This window comes from Tursiops truncatus, chromosome 7 (genome assembly GCF_011762595.2).
Source record: "Tursiops truncatus isolate mTurTru1 chromosome 7, mTurTru1.mat.Y, whole genome shotgun sequence".
Taxonomy (NCBI): domain Eukaryota; kingdom Metazoa; phylum Chordata; class Mammalia; order Artiodactyla; family Delphinidae; genus Tursiops; species Tursiops truncatus.
This window is the reverse complement of record NC_047040.1, coordinates 92,647,294-92,659,468: the sequence shown is the minus strand read 5'-3', so window position 1 is coordinate 92,659,468 and position 12,175 is coordinate 92,647,294.

The window sequence follows — 12,175 nt, the reverse complement described above, 5'->3', positions numbered from 1 at the left end:
CGTACCCCCGCCATGGAGCCTGCTGGGCTAGCCAACTAGCTTTGCTGAAGTCTGGGTTGAGGATGAAGTGGGGGAAAGGGGGATAGGAACAGAGGGGGACCAGTGAATGTCCCTGCTGGTCCTGGGTGGCCCAGGCTGTGGTCTCCTGACTCAGCTCTGAATGACTCAGGGAAGCCCTAGGATCCCACCCTCCACTAAGGAAAGGCTTTTGACTCTTCTACTTTCTTGGGAAACTGTCAACATTTTTTAACCATTTTTTTTTCCAGTTCTGTTGAGATATAATTGACACACAGCACTGTTTCAATTTAAGGTATGATTTGAGTTACATATCTTGTGAAATGATTGCAACAATAAGTTTAGGTAACACCCATCATCTCATATACATACAAAAAAAAAGAAAAAAAATTTTTTTTTCCCCTGTGCTGAGAACTCTTAGGCTTGTCTATAACAGCTTTCACATTGTCACATTCAGCAGTGTTAACTACAGTCATCATGTGGTATATTACATCCTTAATACTTATTTACCTATAACTAGAAGTTTGTAACTTTTGACCATCTTCATCTGATTCCCCCTTCCCCCAGTCCCTCACCTCTGGTAACCACAAATCTGATCTCTTTTTCTAGAAGTTCATGGTTTTGTTTTTTAAAAAATAAGATGCCACATATAAGTGAGATCATACAGTATTTGTCTTTCTCTTATTTATTTTACTTAGCATTATGCCCTCAAGGTCCATGTTGTCACAAATGGCAAGATTTCCTTCCTTTATGGCTGAGTAATTATATATATATATATACACATATATAATAACTTCTGTTGTGAATAATGTTGCTATGAACATGGGGGTGCAGATATGTCTCTTTGACATAGTGGTTTCATTTCCTTTGGTTATATTTTCAGAAGTGGAAAGCTACCTCATATGGCAGTTCTACTTTTAGTTTTTTGAGGAACCTCCATACTATTTTCCATAGTGGTTGCACCAATTTACATTCTCACCAACAGTGCACAAAGGTTCCCTTTTCTCCACACCCTCTCTGACACTTGTTATCTGTCATCTTTTGGAGGACAGTCATTCTGACAGGTGTGAAGCGATCTCTCATTATGGTTTTGATTTGCATTTCCCTGATGAGTAATGATACTGGGTACCTTTTCATGAACCCATTGGCCATTTGCGTGTCTGGAAGAGTGTCTGTTCATGTCCTTTGCCCACTTTTAATTGGAGTATTTGTTTTTGCTTTTTGTTTTTTTTTTTGCTGTTGAGTTGTGTGTTTTTTTATATTTTGGATATTAACCCCTTATCAGACATATGGTTTGCAGATCTTTTTTTCCCATTCCATAGGTTGTCTTTTCATTTTATTGATTGTTTCTTTTGCTGTGCAGAAGCTTTTCAGTTCAATGTAGTCCCACTTATTTATTTTTCATTTTGTTGCTTATGCTTTAGGTGTCATATCTAAAAACATCATTGCTAAGACTCATGTCAAGGGCTATAGTCTATGTTTTCTTCTAGGAGTATCATGGTTTCAGATCTTCTATGTCTTTAATCAAACCATTAACCTTTAATCAAGACCCAGCCAAGGCCATGGGGACAGAGTGGTTTTCACAGAATGCATATTGAGGAACCTCTTGAGTTTCTTCCTTCTGAGAGGGAGACTTTCTCATATATTTGGGGAACTTCTGGCGTGCAATGATCTATTCTGAACCTCCCTGAACCAGTTCTTCAATGAATCTCTTGGTTTCTTAGACTAGGTAAAAGCCAGCCGTCTGTTCCTCTCTCTCAGATCTGCAGTGACACACAGAGCAAAAGGAGGAACTCTTCTGATGTGCCCCTTCTCCCCTTCCCCTCCATTCCTGTCACTTTCCAGTTTGGGTCAAGGAGAGGTCCCAAACCGGTATAATTTGAACAGTTTGCTCCGTTTGAACAGTACACTCATGATTCAATTAAATTTTTTTCCTCATCTGTAGAAATCAGTAGATTTTACTTTTCATCCCCAAATTCCAATTTCAGGTTTTTCTTAAAAAAATCAAAATAAAAACAGCATTGTCACATGGCAGTGATTGGCTTGTGCTAAGTAATGCTGTCCTTTTTAGGTGGTAGCATGAGATTTCAGGTTTGCCATAGTCCCTAGCTGACCCTTGACACTTCCTGCCTGTTTCCTGTAGAAATTTGGATTTGTGATCTCTAGATGAAGGTTTATTGTGGTAGTTTGCTCATTTTGCCAATAAATATTGATTGAATACCTATGACGGCTATCCAGACTCACAAAATCCCTGACTGCATGGAGCTTACATTCTAGTGTGGGAAGACAGACCATAAGCAAATAAGTAAATTATAGAAATATGTTGGAAGGTGATTGTTCTATGAAGAAAATACAATGGGAAAGTGGATAGCAAGTGTGGATGGGTGCAATTTTAAAATAGAATAGGCAGGGCAGGGCTCACCAAGACATTTAAATCAAGACTTGAAGGAGGTGAAGGAATACTCCATGCAAATACGGTTTGGGAAGAGCATTCCAGGCAGAGGGAACAGTAAGTGCAAAGGCCCTGAGGCAGTGGGATGTTGTAGAAAGAGCCATGGCTGGGGACGTGGACACTGCTCTGTGCTCTAGGTGATCACTAGCCCCCTCTGAGCATCACTTCTTCATATGAAAATGAAGGTTTGAGTGAGGAGATTTCCAGGGGCGCAATCAGCTCTAACATTTGATGATTTTACAACAAAGCCCTTCCCTTAGGAAAAACAGGAGGCCCTTTGCCAATGCGGATGCGCTTATGGAAATAAACAGTCTTTTATTGATTCTCTGAGGGGAATGGAGTTTGAGAAAGGTGGCTTTCACCCTGGACTTCTCTCACAGGGGAAAGAAAGGTCATGCTGGGGTTTGATGGCTAAAACATGCACCTTCTTGCTCTCTAAGGGCTGAATTTCCAGCATACATGGGGCGCAGATGGGTTGGAAATGAATGGAATTGGCAGAGTTGATCACTATCGTTTTTATTACTGTTCAGTGTTTGACTTCTGCTGTAGCCCAGGCAGACAACAACAGATTGCTGAGCATGACCAAAAGTAGATTATTTCTTATCTGATCATTGTTTGTGTGTATTTGGGGTGACCAAAGGTTTTTAATATTGGAAAGTCAAACAGCATGGACCGTTTCAGCCACCATCAGCTGAGCCTATTATTTAAAGTCCTATTCCCTTAACTTTCCAGTTCTTAAAAAAGAAAAAAAAAAAAAATCAGGCATCAGCAGCTCAGCTTGATAATGTTGGAGGATGAAAGCTGGAGAGAAATACACATCCTTCACAGCTCTTGGGTCCCTTCTGGGAAACTTTGGGTTTAACACACAGTTGCTTTCTTGTGACTTATGTGGTTGAATCTCACAGGAAATGTCCATCATTATGGTTAACTATTCTTTAACTGTGTTATACCGAGGGTTTGGCCACAGCAGGGAGCTAAGTGCCTGGAGGGATTATTTCTGCAACTAGAAAGTTCTTAAAAATACACAGAGAATTATTCTGAGGTTTCTATGATTTGGTTAAAAGTGTTAAAATATTTATATTTTCTGGGGGATGATTGGAAGCTGAGGACCCCATGTTTACATTTGGGAGGTAGGTTAGGGAAGGTAGGTGGGGAGGTGATGAAAAGGAAAGGAAAGTTAAGAAGGGTCTGGGGTTTTACTCTACTTGCAGGCCACTCAGTTAGCCCACCACAGTGTTGTGGATGCTGATGGATTCCTGGTTCAGAGACAAAGAACCTTATTACTTCCTACAGTAGCAGTAGCCACAGTATCAGCATTTGGGGCAGTGCCCTGACCCCATTCCCACAGGGTGATATGAAGCAAGTCAGGTGACACCTAGACATGTAGCGGGTTGTGTTACAGGAGGGGCACCCTGAGCTTAGGGAACTGGAACCTTTTATAATGGGCAGTAAGCATGCCTGCTCTTAGCTCCAGAGGAAGATGTCGCTATTATATGGGCAGACTGGCCCTTTGCTCTAGAGAGAGATAGTCTCTCTACCTTCCAAGACTGTTCTCTATACATCATCCTGAAGCAGATAGGCTGGAATAAAAGCAGTCAGTACCTCTGCTTTCAGTGTGTGCAGAGATGCATGGAGAATTGTCTTCCAGAGATACATTTCTGCTCCAAAGTTGCAATTTCCCCCCTTCCTCCCCAGCTGCCTCAGGTGAGCTCACTCCTGGTTTTGAGTCCTCGTAGTTTTCGCTTTCTAATTTCTAAGGAAATTCAGGCAGATGGATTTCTGCCTGAGCTTAAGGCACAATTCAAGCCTCTTCCTGGGGGTAAAGGCTGAGAAGAATTTTAAAAGTCTCATTCACGTTATGACCAGTGTCTCTCTTTTGCTTTGGTGTTCTTGGCAGGGCTGTTGGACGCTCCAACTAGTGGAAAAGTTAATTTCTCATCATCTTTGAACTAGATGGGACTGTGGGTTGTTATCTAGGCCAGTCTTCCTTGACTGAGGCAGGTTTTACATTTGAGGCAACTAAGCTCCTAAAGAATCAACTCTCTTGTTCAAAGTCACTCAGCAAAGATGTGTGGGAATCAGGATTCCAAGACCGATCTATGGAAATGAAGTTTCCTGTAGTTTTCCTCATAACCAGAGTTTAGACTAGGGGATCTTTTCAGACAGGCTTGACCAAGGAAGAAAGACGAATGGGGGTCCTCAGCAGCTTCAGCAATTCTCAAGAAAGCAGGATGGGACTTCCCTGGCGGTCCAGTGGTTACGACTCTGCACTTCCACTGCAGGGGGCACAGTTTCCATCCCTGGTTGGGGAACTAAGATCCCACATGCCGTGCAGCACAGTGCCCCTGAAAAAAAATTAAATTAAAAAAAAATTTTTTTTAACAACAAAGAAAAGAAAGCAGGGTGTGAAAGAGATTACTACTTGACTACTCACTATCCATCCTCTCCTTTTTAAGGATAGAGTTCTATAAATTTGAGAGTGGCAATTTGCCCAATTAAAAAAACACAAACCATTTGGTAACTTTCCTTGAGGTTGGGGCAGTCAATGAGGTGTGGGTAGAAGTTACTTCCAGCAGTTCTTTCAAGGGGACTCACTCAGCTGGCAGGAGACTCTTACCTTTTCCCTGTACCTCCTTCCTGCCCGGAACATGGCTGGGATGACTAGAGCCACAGTGATCGTCTATTAAGGAAACCTTGTAGATGGAAGCATGAGTTAAAGGTGGTGGAGAAGAAACAGAGAATCCTGGTCCAACGTGAACATCATGGAGCCACCATACTAGCCCTGGAGTACCTACCTCTGCACTTCAGTGTGAAAGAAAAAGAATTCCCCCACCTTTTCTCATCATTGTATTTCCGCAGAGCAGAGGCATGTAACTCTTTGCAGATTTTAGGTGCTTGTTGATACCTAATTTTGATCCTTGAATGTTCGTTGTTGAACCCACTGGTTGGGTTTTTTTTAATTGCAAACAACAGAAGCATTGGCTAATTTTAGAATAAAGGGACTAAGTATCCTTTGAGAACTTTATGGGGTTGTTCATAAGCTTCAAGTGAGGGCTGAAGACCTAGGCCTGGAGCAGATGGGCACCAGGTTGCCCTGGAAGGTCCTGGTAAGCAGGCTTTGCTCATTGATCTTATCAGTGGACCCAAATTTCTTGCCACCTTCCTTGTGTCCTTCTGTCAAGATTCAACATCTAAGAGAAGCAAGGATTTGATTGGCTGAGCCAAGGTCACGTGACTGCTCTAAGCTAACATGGCCAACCTGTACCAAGTTGGTAGGAGGAAGGACAGAGCAGAAGGAGCTTCCTGGGAACACTCCAGCTCCCTCTCTGGGAGGGCAGGCACCTGGATTTATTGTACTATAAGGATGGCATCCCAGTGGGGGTCAAAGGCAAGTTCCCACAAGGAAAGCAGAGTGCTGTGCGGAAGGGATACTGCACTGAGTGCCCTACCTCAAAACAAACAAGACAAAACAAAACTGTTCAGGATAGCAGAGGATTTAGACCTTTCTTTGATGAAGTGAATTGGTCAAGATAAAAGGCAGAGATTGTTAGGCCACGAAGGCTTCAGGGATGAGCAGTTCCTGACAAGTCCACCCACCTTGGGAACAAAGGCTTATAAAAATGGCATCATGTAAAAGAGCTCTTTTAATCTTCTGAGTTTATGTAGATGTAAGTGAGATCTCATGGTAAAAATACTAACACTTCTATTTCTTTGGCTGGCTCTTCTTCCCTTAACGGGTTGCAGTTTCTAATTCCCACTCATTTGCCCACCGTAGCAATTATGGGTCTTGCCTGAGTGCGGGCAAGTCATCTCGTCCTTCACAGTGAAAAGTCAGAACTCCAGAAAAATCAAATACTATTCCCAGGGCTATTCCCAGAAAAGTCAAATACTATTCCTCAGACGTTCGAAGTGTGCACATATTATTAGTGAAACATGGCTAGAGACTTGGACCTTCAGGGTTCCCACCAGCCTTTGGTTTCTTGTTGCGACCATATTGAATATACATCACTGAAGAAGACTTTCAGTAGGAAGGCAAAAGCTCAAGTCTCTCCCTTTCTGGTAACTCTTTAGTGGCATCCCGGGGTCAGGAGAATACAATCCAGCCTCCTCATTCCAGCCAATGAGATCTTTTATGATCTGACCTTGCCTTCCTGCACGCTCTCCTCTTTTCCTCTGACTCCACATGTTGCTTCAGCCACTTTGGTCTTCTTTCAGTTTCTGGAGGCTGGTTCCTGCCCATTTGCATTTGCTGCCTGGGAATGCTCGTCCCAGAACTATGCTTGCCTGACTTCTCCTCTGGTCTCAGCTCAGATGTTGCCAGCCCTTAGCGGGGTCTCCAGAGCCCAACTGCCTGGCTTCAGGTCTTGGTTCTATCACGTGCTGGCTGTGTAATATTCAGCAAGCTCTGTGCCTCATTTTGCTCAGCTGTAAGTGGGGCTTATGCTATCCTTATATCATAAGGTTGTTTGTGCAGTCGATAGAATTTAGTGTAAGTAAAGCCCTTAGGACAGTGCCTGGGCGCAGTCAGTGCCACATAAGTTATAGCAGCCCCCCACTCCAAGTCACGAACCCTGCTCGGTTTGCTTTACAGCAGTAATCACTGTTTGAAGTTACTTCATTTGCTTCTTTACTCTCTGTCTTCCAGGCTATATGCAGGTTGAGTAACTGGAACTACACAGAACTCAAAGTTTCTTCCTTAGATAGGGGAGGATGGATCAAAACTTCCTCAATAGCATCCTCATGTGTCCCATCCCCCCTCTCCCTCCCCGCCCCCCAACCCCGACCCAGAGCCCTGGTTTCCTACCCTGTGTGGTGAAGGGCTGGGACCACATCTGTGGTTCTGTTGTGTATCCAAATCACCCAGGGAGCCTGTGAAAACTAGAGGTGCCCTGTAGAAATCCCATATGATCCCGAAATCTCACTTCTAGGTTTGTATCAAAAAGAATTGAAAGCAGGGTCTTGAAAAGATACTTGCACACTCATGTCAACAGCAGCATTATTCATAATAGCCAAAAGGCAGAAGCAACCTAAATGTCCAGGGACAGATGAATGGATAAACAAAATGTAGTCTACCCATACAATGGAATGTGAGTCAGTCTTAAAAGGGAAGAAAATCCTGTCAAATGCTACAACGTGGATGAGCCTTGAGGACATTATGCTAAGTGAAATAAGCCGGTCATGATAGGAAAAATACTACATTGATTCCATTTATGTGAGGTATCTAAAGTTTACTTCACAGGAACAGAAAGAATAGTGATTACCAGGGGCTGGTTGGGGAGAATGAGGAATTGTTGTTTAGAGTACAGTTTTAGTTTCACAAGATAAAAAAGTTCTGGAGATCTGTTTCATAAGTGTGGACATATTTAAGACTACAGAACTGTATACTTAAATATGGTTAAAGTGGAAATTTTATGTTATATTTTTTGACCACAGTAAAAATAAATAAACCATGCCGGACCTAGATTCCAAGTAAATAGGTCGGAGCGGGCAGGGCATTTACATTTTAAAACTCTCCCTGGGAGATTCTGACACTCACCAAACTTTAAGAAACACTAGACCGTTTTTTAAGGATGCATCTGTGGTTTGCACTTAGAGCATTTAAACCTTGCACCATCCCTCATATAAAGGCTTAATTAAATGGAGGAAAAAATGATCCCTAAACCCTCCTCATGGGTTCTCTTTCATTTTGCCACGTTAATCTGCTTCTCATCTGTATTTCCATCTCTCTGCCCTCTCTGTCCCGGTGGAGAGGGATATCCTGGGAGCCCGCCCGCCAGGGTGTTTTCCTAGAAGTGTCCACAAGGTGGCAGGCCAGGCACTTGGATTTGGGCCGCTAAGGGTGCGCGCAGCCCACAGCACGGAGCGCCCAGCAGTTCGCCGAAGGGGTGAGGGACCCCAGGACTCTGCACGGTTTGGGGGTGCCTGGAGGAGGTTGCGGGGTTCCCGCTGATGCCCAGCCTAGAACTGAAGCCGGCAGGTCAGTTTCCCGGGAGCAGGCGTGGGTTCGCTGTCAGGGGAAGGCGAGCACTTCCTGTGCCCTCCCCGCAATGAGCGCCGCGCTGCAGCGGGGGTGGGGTGGGGGGGGTGGGGGGGGTGGGGGGGGTGGGGGGGGTGGGGGGGGTGGGGGGGGGTGTCGGAGCGTCTCTCCCGGGGAGGCGGGCGTTCGAGTGGGTGCACGTGCGGAGGAGGAATAACGTTCACAAGCTGCTCTGCTTCTTCGGAGGGAGAGCAATGTTTTTGTGATATTTTCTTTCCAATAATTAAAAGGCCGGAGGCGGAATAGATGCTCTGTGTTGTTTGAAAACTCTTATGTGATGGGGGAGGGTGACGCCCGTTAACACGCGCCAGCTGTTGGATATTTAATAGGCATCTTAAAAATATTGATTTGCTGACCCACTTCAGGCCTTGACCCAGCAAGGGGTCACAGGCCACAGCAGTAAATAACTCGGTGAGTGATTTGGTGACACGTTGAGCCGAAAAGTGGAGGACTTTTGACATGATTTTAACGTGCTGTTTGTCTCTCAAGCCAAGACTGTGGCTTTCAGTAGGTACAGAATGTTGGCACGCGAGGAGAAAAATGACATGGAGAAAGCGGTGGGTGCAGCCCAAAGAGCACAGGTTTGGGTTTGGGCAGATGTGGTGGGAGCTGGGGTTCTGGGCAAGTTCTTCGTCCCGTCTAAGGCTCAGTTTCCTCATCTGTGTGACGGGGATAAGAACACCAGCATCATGGGCTGGTAATGAGGAGTAACTGAAATGTGGATTCATTCATTCATCCACTCATGCAACAAACATACATACATTCAAAACCTATATGCCAGGCACGAGCTGGGCACTGAGGGTGCCCAGACAATGAGCCCTGGTCCCTTGCAGTCAGGTGGGGAGACCAACATGTCCATGGAAGTTTTCCATGCAGTAGGAGAAGCACCCCTACCAGAAGTTCACTTGGGGTGCCCTGGGGACCAGGGGACTGGCTAAGGGGTATTTGGGGAAGGAGTAGAGAGAGATTGACATACAAACAGAGGCAGCAGATTTCAATCCAGAGGGGTCCAGCCCAAACACACCTGTAGTTTGGAATGTACAGGGTTAGCCACCATGTTTTTTCTAAAAATGGAATTCTTTACCATCATTTAAAAATGGAGAGATTACACTCACTTGGAATTCTAGGTTTCCAGCTCCTCTGACAAAAATAGATTTGGCTACATGAAGCCAATATTTCTGCAGGAAACTGTGGTCTGACACTAAGTCGTGGCTGCCTTGAGACAGAGTGTGCACCCCAGTCCCCACCATGCCCAAGTGCTCGCCCAAGTCAACTTGCTTCCCGTGTTCTGACCCTATGGACATTGGAGGTGCAACCTCCACTGTAAGTGTCTAGAACAGTGGCACTCAACGGGTTCTTCATACCTGCTATTTCCTTTCCCTTTTGAGGGCTGAGAGGGCCTCAGAGGCTGCTTCCCCAACAATGACAGACATCTATGAAGAGCTTAACTAAAGAAGAATGAAGGAAAGAAAACACTCTTTAGTCCGCTGGGTTTTCTGTTTCACTTTGGGGGTCCTCTCACATTCTGGCCATAGCCAGGGGTCTGGTGAACGTCTGGAGGCTGGCTGGAGTTATGGTTGTGTGGAGGCCTTTGATTGTCAGCCAGGCTTGGCTCATTTTAGAGAACCACATGCAAATCCTTCTCCAAAGTACCATTCCCCCACAAATAATAGTGAACTATTGTAGGGAGGGTGGTGAGCCTAGGGTTCTATAATAACAGCATTTTCATGAAAGAAAAATCACATGCCCACCGTGAGCACAGCTGGGAACATGAAACCTACTATTGAGACATTCTGGTTAAAAGAGAGCATTATCCCATCAGATGGGCCTGTCCGTGGGGGTCTGTGGGAAGCCAGGTGAGAGGGCTTTGCAGGTCCTGCTGGAAATGAGTGGGTAAAAAGCCTCCATCCACCCAAGGATGATTAATCTCAGTCACAGGGCTGTTAGGAAGCCCTGGCCTTCCCTTCCCGGCAGGAGGTGAAAGTGGATAATTCACTGTCACAAAAGGAGCCCAGGGAGTGTGGGATGGGGGGTGGCTAAGTGGAAGAGGGAGGGCGGCAGGAGGCTGCATCATGAGGTCCAGACTCCACACTCAGGTTTCTTCCTTTTGGGGCTTGAGGGTGGAGCCATCTATAGGTGTCAGTGGGTTCCTGTGGTGGCACCATGCTCTGCATGTTCCCACCCTGCTTCAGGAACCAAGAGGTGGGAAGTCAGCTGCAGGTGGAAGGGGGCTGGGATTAAAGAACAGAGAGGGGGGGCTTCCCTGGTGGCGCAGTGGTTGAGAGTCCGCCTGCCGATGCAGGGGATGCGTGTTCGTGCCCCGGTCCGGAGCCTGTGCTTCACAACGGGAGAGGCCACAACAGTGAGAGGCCCACGTACTGCAAAAAAAAAAAAAAAAAGAACAGAGAGAGGGACCAGCAAGTCCTCTATCCTCAGATAAGGGGGAGCAGGCCTGCCCCTTGCCCTTCCTCATATGCTTAACTACCTTTTGTTCTCATTGCATTATCAAACTAAACAAACAAGCCAACCTACCAAAAACCAAAAAAACCACTTTTGCTCTGCAAATAATCACACATACACAGAAGTATAGAGAATAGCATAAACCGAATGGTTCCTGCACATTAGAGTCGCTTGGGGATCTTTGAAAAATCCCAATGCCGAGGTAACCTCCCAGACCATTTAACTCACCATCTCTGGGGTTGGAACAGAGGCATCAGTATTTTTGAAGCTCTCTGGCTGGTTTCCATGTACAGACATGTCTGTGACCTCATCATCCAGCTTCTACAATTATCAGTAAGTGGCCAGTCTTGCTGATCTTGTAGCTCTTGTGTCCTAGGACCCGAATTTTCCATTGCCCCCCAGATTATTTGAAAGTGAACAGCAGACTTATATCCTCCTTAAATGCTTCAGAATACATTGAGAACCTGAAAACAAAACATAAGCACAATAACATTGTCACTCCAAAAAAATTGTGATTCCCTAGTACCATCTAATATCCTATCTTTGGTACACACTTTAGCTTTTGAGACATTCCTGTGTCTCCTTTATCTCTGATTTTAATTTGATTCCAAAGGGATGAATAATGTCCCCTTCTCTCCATTTTGGAAGTAGTAGAGTTGGTGAAAAGGGCATGAAGTTGACTCACCCCTGGTTACTTGCCCCTTTTCCTCAGTGTGACTCTGTGTTCTCATTCTCTTTGGAGCCAGCCCTGCCCACGTCTGTGGGCAAGAGGACAGCCAGAGGGGCAGAGATGCTCATATGTTCAATGACTGTTGATGACTGTTGATCGGGAGCTCCTGTCTGTCCAGGCACCGTGTTAGGTGCTGGATCACTGGGCCTGTCTTTGTCACCATAATATTCTGTGTAGCACAGAGTCTGGCGTATGGTGGGGACTCAAGAAATGTTTAGTTCAGTGATGAAAGTGTGTGTTTTTGTTACCAGGACAGTCAGATGCCCATTGCTGATGGGTTGGGTCCGATTATGCAATATCCCTTTATAAATCACATAGGTGCGAAACTTACACATCGTCCTTCTTTACTTGAGGATCTGAGAACTTTGTTTTCTTTTAAGTAATTTTCATGAGAACATAATATGGATTCCCCAAATGAGATGAAACAGCTTGGCAGAGTGAAATCTTAGTAGCAGGGAGCAAGGGCAGCCTGAACAGTGGA